Genomic DNA, 8704 nt, shown 5'->3' with positions numbered 1-8704 from the left:
TTCTTCTATTTGGGGTCTTTTCTGGTTCCATATAAATTTTAGGATTATTTGTTCCATTTCCTTGAAAAAAGTTGATGATATTTTGATAGGGATTGCATTAAATGTATAGATTGCTCTAGATAGCATAGACATTTTCACAATATTTGTTCTTGCAATCCATGAGCGTGGAACATTTTCCCATTTTGTTGTGTCTTCCTTAGTTTCTTCCATAAGTTTTCTAGTTTTCTGAGTACAGATTCTTTTTCTCTTTGGTTAGATTTATTCCTAGGTTTCTTATGGTTTTGATACAATTGTAAGTGGGATTGACTCCTTAATTTCTCTTTTTTTCTGTCTTGCTATTGATGTATAGAAATGCAACTGATTTCTGTGCATTGATTTTATATCATGCTACTTTACTGAATTCTTTTTTTTTAAAGATTTTATTTATTTATTTTACAGAGAGAGATCACAAGCAGGCAGAGAGGCAGGCAGAGAGAGAGCAGGAAGCAGGCTCCCTGCTGAGCAGAGAGCCCGATGCGGGGCTTGATCCCAGGACCCTGAGATCATGACCTGAACCGAAGGCAGCGGCTTAACCCACTGAGCCACCGAGGCGCCCCCACTTTACTGAATTCTTATGTGAGTTCTAGAAGTTTTGGAATGGAGTCTTTTGGGTTTCCCATGTAAAGTATCCCATTATCTGCAAAGAGTGGGGGTTTGACGACTTCTTAGCTGATTCAGATGTCTTTTATTTCTTTTTGTTGTTTGATTGCTGAGGGTAGGACTTCTGGTACTATGTTGAATAACAGCGGTGATAATGGACATCCCTGCCATGTTCCTGATCTTAGCAGAAAAGCTCTCAGTTTTTCTCCATTGAGAATGACATTCGCAGTGGGTTTTTTGTAGATGGCTTTGATGATATTGAGGTATGTACCCTCTATCCCTATGCTGTGAAGAGTTTCAATCAAGAAAGGATGCTGTATTTTGTCAAATGCTTTTTCAGCATCTAATGAGAGTATCATATGGTTCTTGTTCTTTTTTTTTTTTTAATGTGTTGTATCACATTAACTGATTTGCAGATGTTGAACCAAACTTGCAGCCCAGGAATAAATCCCACTTGTCATGGTGAATAATCCTTTTAATGTACTATTGGATCCTATTGGCTAGTATTTTCATGAGAATTTTTGCATCCATGTTCATCAGGGATATTGGTCTGTAATTCTCCTTTCTGATGGGGTCTTTTTTTTTTTTAAGATTTTATTTATTTATTTGACAGAGAGAGAGAGAGAGAGATCACAAGTAGGCAGAGAGGCAGGCAGAGAGGGGGAAGCAGGGCTCGATCCCAGGACCCTGAGATCATGACCTGAGCCGAAGGCAGAGGGTTAACCCACTGAGCCACCCAGGCACCCCTTGATGGGGTCTTTGATGGTTTTTGAATCAAGGTAATGCTAGCATCATAAGATGATTTTGGAAGTTTTCCTTCCATTTCTATTTTTTGGGAACAGTTTTAGGAGAATAGGTATTAATTCTTTAAATGTTTGGTAGGATTCCCCTGGGAAGCCATCTGGCCCTGAGCTCTTGTTTGTTGGGAGATTTTTGATGCCTGCTTCAATCTCCTTACTGGTATTGGGTCTGTTCAGGTTTTCTATTTCCTCTGGGTTCAGTTTTGGTAGTTTATATATCTCTAGGAATGCACCCATTTCTTTCAGATTGTCAAACTTGCTGGGATTGCGTTGCTCATAATATGCTCTTATAATTGTTTGTATTTCTTTGGTGTTGGTTGTGAATCTCTCCTCTTTCATTCATGATTTTATTTATTTGGGTCCTTTCTCTTTTCTTTTTGATAAGTCTTCCCAGGGGTTTATCGATCTTATTAATTCTTTCAAAAAACCAGCTCCTAGTTTCATGATCTGTTCTACTGTTCTTTTGGTTTCTATTTCATTGATTTCTGCTCTGAGCTTTATGATTTTTCTTCTCTTTCTGGGTTTAGGCTTTCTTTGCTGTTCTTTCTCTAGCTCCTTTAGGTGTAGGATTAGGGTGTGTACTTGAGACCTTTCTTGTTTCTTTAGAAAGGCTTATAACGCTATATACTTTCCTCTCAGGACTGCCTTTGCTGTGTCTACAGATTTTGCACTGTTGTGTTTTCATTTTCATTTGTTTCCATGGATCTTTTCAATTCTTCTTTAATTTCCTGGTTAACCCATTCATTCTATAGTAGGATGCTCTTTAGCCTCCATGTATTTGAATTCTTTCCAACTTTCCTTTTGTGATTGAGTTCTAGCTTCACAGCATTGTGGTCTGAAAATATGCAGGGAATGATACCGGTCTTTTGGTACCAGTTGAGACCTTATTTGTGATCCAGAATGTGATCTATTCTGGAGAATGTTCCATGTGCTTTAGAGAAGAATGTGTATTCTGTTGCTTTGGGATGGAATGTTCTGAATAAATCTGTGATGTCCATCTGGTCCAGTGTGTCATTTAAAGCTTTTATTTCCTTGTTGATCTTTGGCTTAGATGATCTGTCCATTTCAGTGAGGTGGATGTTGAAGTCCCCTACTATTACTATATTATTGTTGATGTGTTTCTTTGATTTTATTATTAATTGGTTTATATAATTGGCTGCTCCCATGTTAGGGGCTTACATATTTAAAATTGTTAGATTCTTCTTGTTGGGCAGACCCTAGAAAGAGGACTTTTTAAAAGAATGTTTTCCCCTAGATTATGACAATAATTGATTTTATTTACTTATTTATTCATTGTTTAAAGATTTTATTTATTTATTTGACAGACAGAGATCACAAGTAGGTAGAGAGGTAGGCAGAGAGAGGAAGAAGTAGGCCCTGCTGAGCAGAAAGCCCGATTCGGGGCTCGATCCCAGGACCCTGGGGTCATGATCTGAGCTGAAGGCAGAGGCTTTAACCCACTGAGCCACCCAGGTGCCCCCAATAATTGATTTTAAATACAAATAATTTTAAAGTGAAAACCTGTATTTTTATCTTGGAGGTAAAATAACTTAATATTTTAATAAATTTTATTTTAAAAATATTATTTGAGAAGAGAGCACTGGTAGGGGGAGGGTAAGGGAGAGAGAATCTTTAAACAGAATCCTTGCAGAGTGGGGAACCCAAAGCAGGGTTCAGTCTCACAACTCATGAGATCATGACCTGAGCTGAAACTAAAAGTCAGGTTCTTTTTTTTTTTTTTTTTTTAGGATTTTATTTATTTATTTGACAGAGATCACAAGTAGGCAGAGAGGCAGACAGAAAGAAAGGGAAGCAGGCTCCCCACTGAGAAGAGAACCCAATGTGAGACCCTGGAATCATAACCTGAACCAAAGGCAGAGGCTTTAACCCACTGAGCCACCCAGGTGCCCCTAAAAGTCAGGTTCTTAAGTGACTTATCCACTGAGACACCCCAATAAATTTTATTTTTAATATAGCTTAGTTTAAAACAAAACTATATGATATATAATTTGTTAATTCTATAATAGGATGCCATTATTATTAGTGTTTACCAGTACATTAATTCTGGCATGTGATTTTCAGAGTCAAATAGTAATTATGAAGAGGTATATATACATATATGTGTGTGTGTGTGTGTGTGTGTATATTATACATATATACACATATATATGTATAATATTCACAAAGTTACAACTCTGAGCTAATTCCTCTGGTAGGTTTATATTCTTTGTCATTGTTGTTGTTAGTAGTTTCCCGTACTTTTCATTATAGGAAATGAATTGATAGAAATTCCAAGTGTGTTCTAAGTGTTGATGGGCACAGAATTATAGAGGTTATAAATGTAACATTTATTTTTGGAACAGTGAGTAGATGAATTGTTTGAAGTTGCTCATGTGATGAGTCTTAAAACGTAAAGATAGGATTTTTAGATTTTATATTGGAAGATTGTAGGAATTGCTAAACATTCAGTAGGAGAAGGTAGAGGCAAGGCTTTAGTTTAGAAATTTTGTCAAGCGGTAATGAGAATGATAAGTGTGATAAGGAAACTGGGAGCAGGTAATACATTTAAAAAATAACCTAGAAGTCTCATAAAAGGTAAAGGAAGTTCCTTTTTTAGGGGTAAAAAAGAGTCTGGGATACATAATATAAGAAGGTGATGAAGAGTAAGTGGACATTGCTAAGGAAACTGAATGTATGAGGGAAACAAAACCAATACTGGATTTTACGTATGTGTTATTTGAATGAGCAGTATTAGGGAAGGAGAGCAAGAGGTGGATTCTAGAGAAATAATGCACAATATCTGCAAAGGACTAGACAGTTTCAAAAGCATTTTCATTTATAATATTTCAGAAATCAGAGCTGTCTCTGTTGACAAGTATGATTCAAAACCCTAAGTATTTTCAAATCAGATCAAGATAATGATATAAATTGTTTTAACTTTCTAAAAAATGATCACTTGTTTACTCTGTAATGTATTAAGGCAAAGGCAATGGGATAAATATTCTAATACATTTACATATTTGTTGGCTTACTCTTTTCCCTCACATGTCCAGGGCCTTACATCTAAGTCAGTATTGAATTTTTGTAAGCTAATTAGACTTTTGATATTCTAATTCGAAATTTTATATTTAAATAATTTCAGCTCTTTCTCAGTTGGCTTTCAGAATACGTTTTCTAAATGGTGATTTTTGTGAGAATTATGCCTCACAATGATACTAATTCATATTTATTCCTATTCCCTGCAACACCATCTCTTGTAAACTTTGTTCTCTCCTGCCACGTTGACACCTCTATATAGTCCCATGGAGTTATTTTTAGGAAATAGCCCTGCAAGTCTTTTTCTGTGTTGCATCACAGGACCCATCTTTTCCCACATATTTTTCTTAGGCAAGCCCTCACTTCCACTACTGTCTTTATCCTGATGGTTTGATACTGGAATTTGAAGAAGAGCTGTGTTTGTAAAGACATAATCTCCCGAATTATAGATATCTTCTTATACGACACCCCTGCTCTAAGGCTTAGGAATTACTTGATCATGCACATATTTTTAAAAATCACTGAAGATCAACTTTATTCTTTCTAGAATGGGGACATTAATATAAATCCAATGGAGTTATGAATACCAATTTTTCTCAAATTTTATAAATATTCAATGAGTATTTTAATTCCCTGGGGCTGTTGTGACAAAGTTCCACCAACTAAGTAGCTCAAACAACAGAAATTTATAGTTTCACAGAGGCTTCAAGTTTAAGATCCAGGTGTGGGCAGGGTTGGTTCCTTCCAGGGACTGTGAGGGAGAATTCCTTCCATACCTTTCTACTGGCTTGTTGTGGTTTGCTTGTGAATTTTGGCATTCATTGGCTTATAGAAGTATCGCCTCAATCTCTGGCCTAATGGTCACATGATGTTTCTTGTCTTCTTGTGTTCTGTGTCTAAATTTTCCCCATTATAAGGACACCAGTCATTTTGGGTTAGGGTCCTTCATAATAACCTCATTTTAACTTTCTTACTTCTACAAAGACTTGATTTCCAAATAAGGATACATTCTGGTATACTATGGGACACCAACGTGTTTTTGGGGGGACACATTTCAACCCATAACAATGAGTGCTTAATAGCACTGAGGAGTCAGCAATAGAAAGGGTTTGTCTTCAAGGATAAGTGCCAAGAGGAGGCCAGGTGTAATGAGTCTAGATTGGGAAAAATGAGTAGTCTTCCCTGAGACATTGAAGCTTGAAATACTGTAATGTGGTCTACAAAAGACATTCAACACATCACTTGCCTCATAAATAAATTGGCTCTATAAATACATTCTTTTTCTTTTTTTTTTCCATCCCTTTCCTTCAAATATATATTCCATTGTTAGACTGCAGAATCAAATCTGGAAAATAAGGTAATTTCCCTATAGACTTCTGAAGCCACTTATCTCTTACTAGTCCTGCAGTGTGTTCCTGTGGTCTAAATGTCCTTAGGGTCAAAATGATAATCTCATTTGCTCAGAGTCTAGAACAGCGGTCCCTATTTACTTTTTGTTTCAAATAATTTAGCTTAAAATACAGAAACAAACTTCCTTTATATTGTAGGGAGGGAAAGAGTTCAAAGCTATGAAAATTTTTCTGATCCTAGATGCTGTCTTTTTGCCTCCTCCTTAGTTCTACCTCAATGTTAAAACTAAAACTGTCCCATGATTTTTTAAAATCCTTGATTACTGGTTTGCCTTTATTAAGTCCTTTGTTAATCTTAATGACATAATGAGTAACAAAGCATTTTAAAATTTCTTCTTTCTTTCCTTCTTTCTTTCTCTCTCCCTTTCTCTCTTTCTTTCATTTCTTTCTTTCCTCTCATCTTTCTTTTTTCATTTTATTTCTTTTCAGCGTTCAGAATTCATTGTTTATGCACCACACCCAGTCCTCCGTGCAATAGGTGCCCTCCATAATACCCACCACCAGGCTCACCCAACCCTCCACCTCCCTTCCCCTCTAAAACCCTCAGTTTGTTTCTCAGAGTCCACAGTCTGTTATAGTTTGTCTCCCCCTCCAGTTTCCCCCAACTCATTTCTGATACTTTGCTTTGAATTATTTTGGTATACTCTGAATTATGTTTTAATTTATTTTTTTAAATTTTAGAATATGAAAAAAACTGTAAAATTCTAAATTTTGACACATTTAATTCTTACTTTGTGTAAGGAACATAAAATCCAGTGGCTTTCTAACTTGGAAATATTTTCTCATTTTTAATACAGCATATATTTTTTTAATGTGGAAACATTTCAGTCCTACTAAGCTGCTAACCCTGTATTGTACACTAGTAATGTTATTGTCTAAAGCTATAATCAACTTTGTTACACTGCCATCCTATATTTCATTTGTTATTAATCATCAGAAAGAAATAGGTTTTATGAAGGCATTTGAGAAAGGTTTTTTATGAAAAATAGAAAAATCTTAAATGTTGTTCATTATTTCAGAAGATATTTGTGTAAATATAATTCCTCCATCTCATCTATTTTTTAAGGGAAATTTTGAAATAGTGTATTAAAGTAATTTGTACTTAGGAAATTAAAAAATGTTCAAACCTGGGTAACTTCAGGTAACTTTTTATGAAAGTGAAAAGTTATAAAAATGTAACCACATATTAATTTTGCCTAGTGATACTAAAGAGAAACTTACTATCCCCAATACCCTGCAGCCAGTGTGCTTCTGTAAGAACTATGTCAAAATATCATTGAGAATTCCAACTCTGCTATGTTCAAAGTTACAGTTGTAAGGTAGACTATTGAAAATTCTAGTTGAGAAAGATTTAATCCAACAATAACCTACTGCTGCTAGCACTTTTCTTTCAAAAAATATAAATAAGTTGTACTTTCAAAAAACATAGGGCTTGCTTGTGATGCTGCTATAAAGCGATCAAATAGAAGCAGTAGTCAAGTGACTATGGAAGGCGGGGAATATAAAATTATGTGCCATTTTGCTAATGTCGCAACTGCCCAGATTGATGGCTCGTTCATTCTTCCGTTGAATGATCAAGCATGGTAGCCACAGGTGAATGGAAGGACTGTTGGGGAAGGGGGAGTACCTGTTAAGACCCCAGGTGGTTGTGATTTTCATCTCTGCCCCTTTGGAATGGATGAAGATGTGAGGGGGGCAGTGAGTGGAGTGTGGCTACATGGAGAATGGCTCATGTGAGACTCTCACCTCCAGAAAATAGAACAGTCACACGAAAACAAAGTTTAGGTAGGCTGCATGATGAAAATAATGAGCTCTTCCAAATGATAAGCCTCTGATTCCAAGCATGTACCTGTCTTAATACAAGGAGTCCTTCATGCTAGGATACTTCATTTAGTTATGTAAATGTTTGGAAGACAGAAGGCTATAGAGTAAACTGTAATCTACTTTTATAGCTGTCATATATAAACTTTAGTGATGAGCAAAATCTCGGAGTCATTCAGAAAACAAAAGATCAATAGCGTAAGGAATGACTGCTGAGTAGATCTGTTCGAGTAGTAGATCAAACATGGTCAGGATAGGATCGCCGTGCATGAACTGGGTAGATAATCCTGTATCCTGGAAAGAAGGGAATGTTCCCTGGCCCAGGGGACTGCTTCATAAAGGAATTTGCTAAATCCTCTGCATGTAGTCCAGCTCAGATGAATTAATATACAGTGATGCTGGAGGAGATTAAGAAAAGAGGTGTAGGAGCAGGATGCTGAGTTGATTCCACCTATGAAGGTGGTGAAAATTTCAAAGTGAGGAGCATAGTGCGATTGGTGACACATGGTAATGCTTAATTCATTCTTGTTAATTGTGCCAAACAGTTCTGTAGCTATAACTGTTGCATTTACAAGGCAAACTTGTTGCATAGTAGAATTCATCATTAAAGCTGGACAGATCAATTGATTTTTTAAAAATTTCTCATGGAAATGCAAATAAGCCAAACCACTCTCTTATTTATATGAATTTGCTCTGAAATAGCCAGCATACCTGTGTGCTGATCATTAATTGTCATTGTATAAAGTGCTTTCTATTCTTTTATCTGAAGTGTGTGAATATAGTAATAAATACTGTCTGTGTATAGTATTTAAAAATTATGCTGTATCTGAATCTAGCTATCTAGGTACAGTGAGTGGCTCAAATTTAGAATTTTGCCAGCTTCAGGTAATATACTTGAAATTCTAATTAACCTATTACTCATACTTACTAGCTTATAAAATATTCATTTTAATTCTCATCTTGTAATATCTACTTTTAATATCAGTTTAAAACAATTAA

The sequence above is a fragment of the Mustela erminea genome, chromosome 13 (genome assembly GCF_009829155.1).
Source record: "Mustela erminea isolate mMusErm1 chromosome 13, mMusErm1.Pri, whole genome shotgun sequence".
NCBI lineage: Eukaryota > Metazoa > Chordata > Mammalia > Carnivora > Mustelidae > Mustela > Mustela erminea.
The sequence above is the reverse complement of the archived record's forward strand: the minus strand, read 5'-3'. Positions refer to the sequence as shown.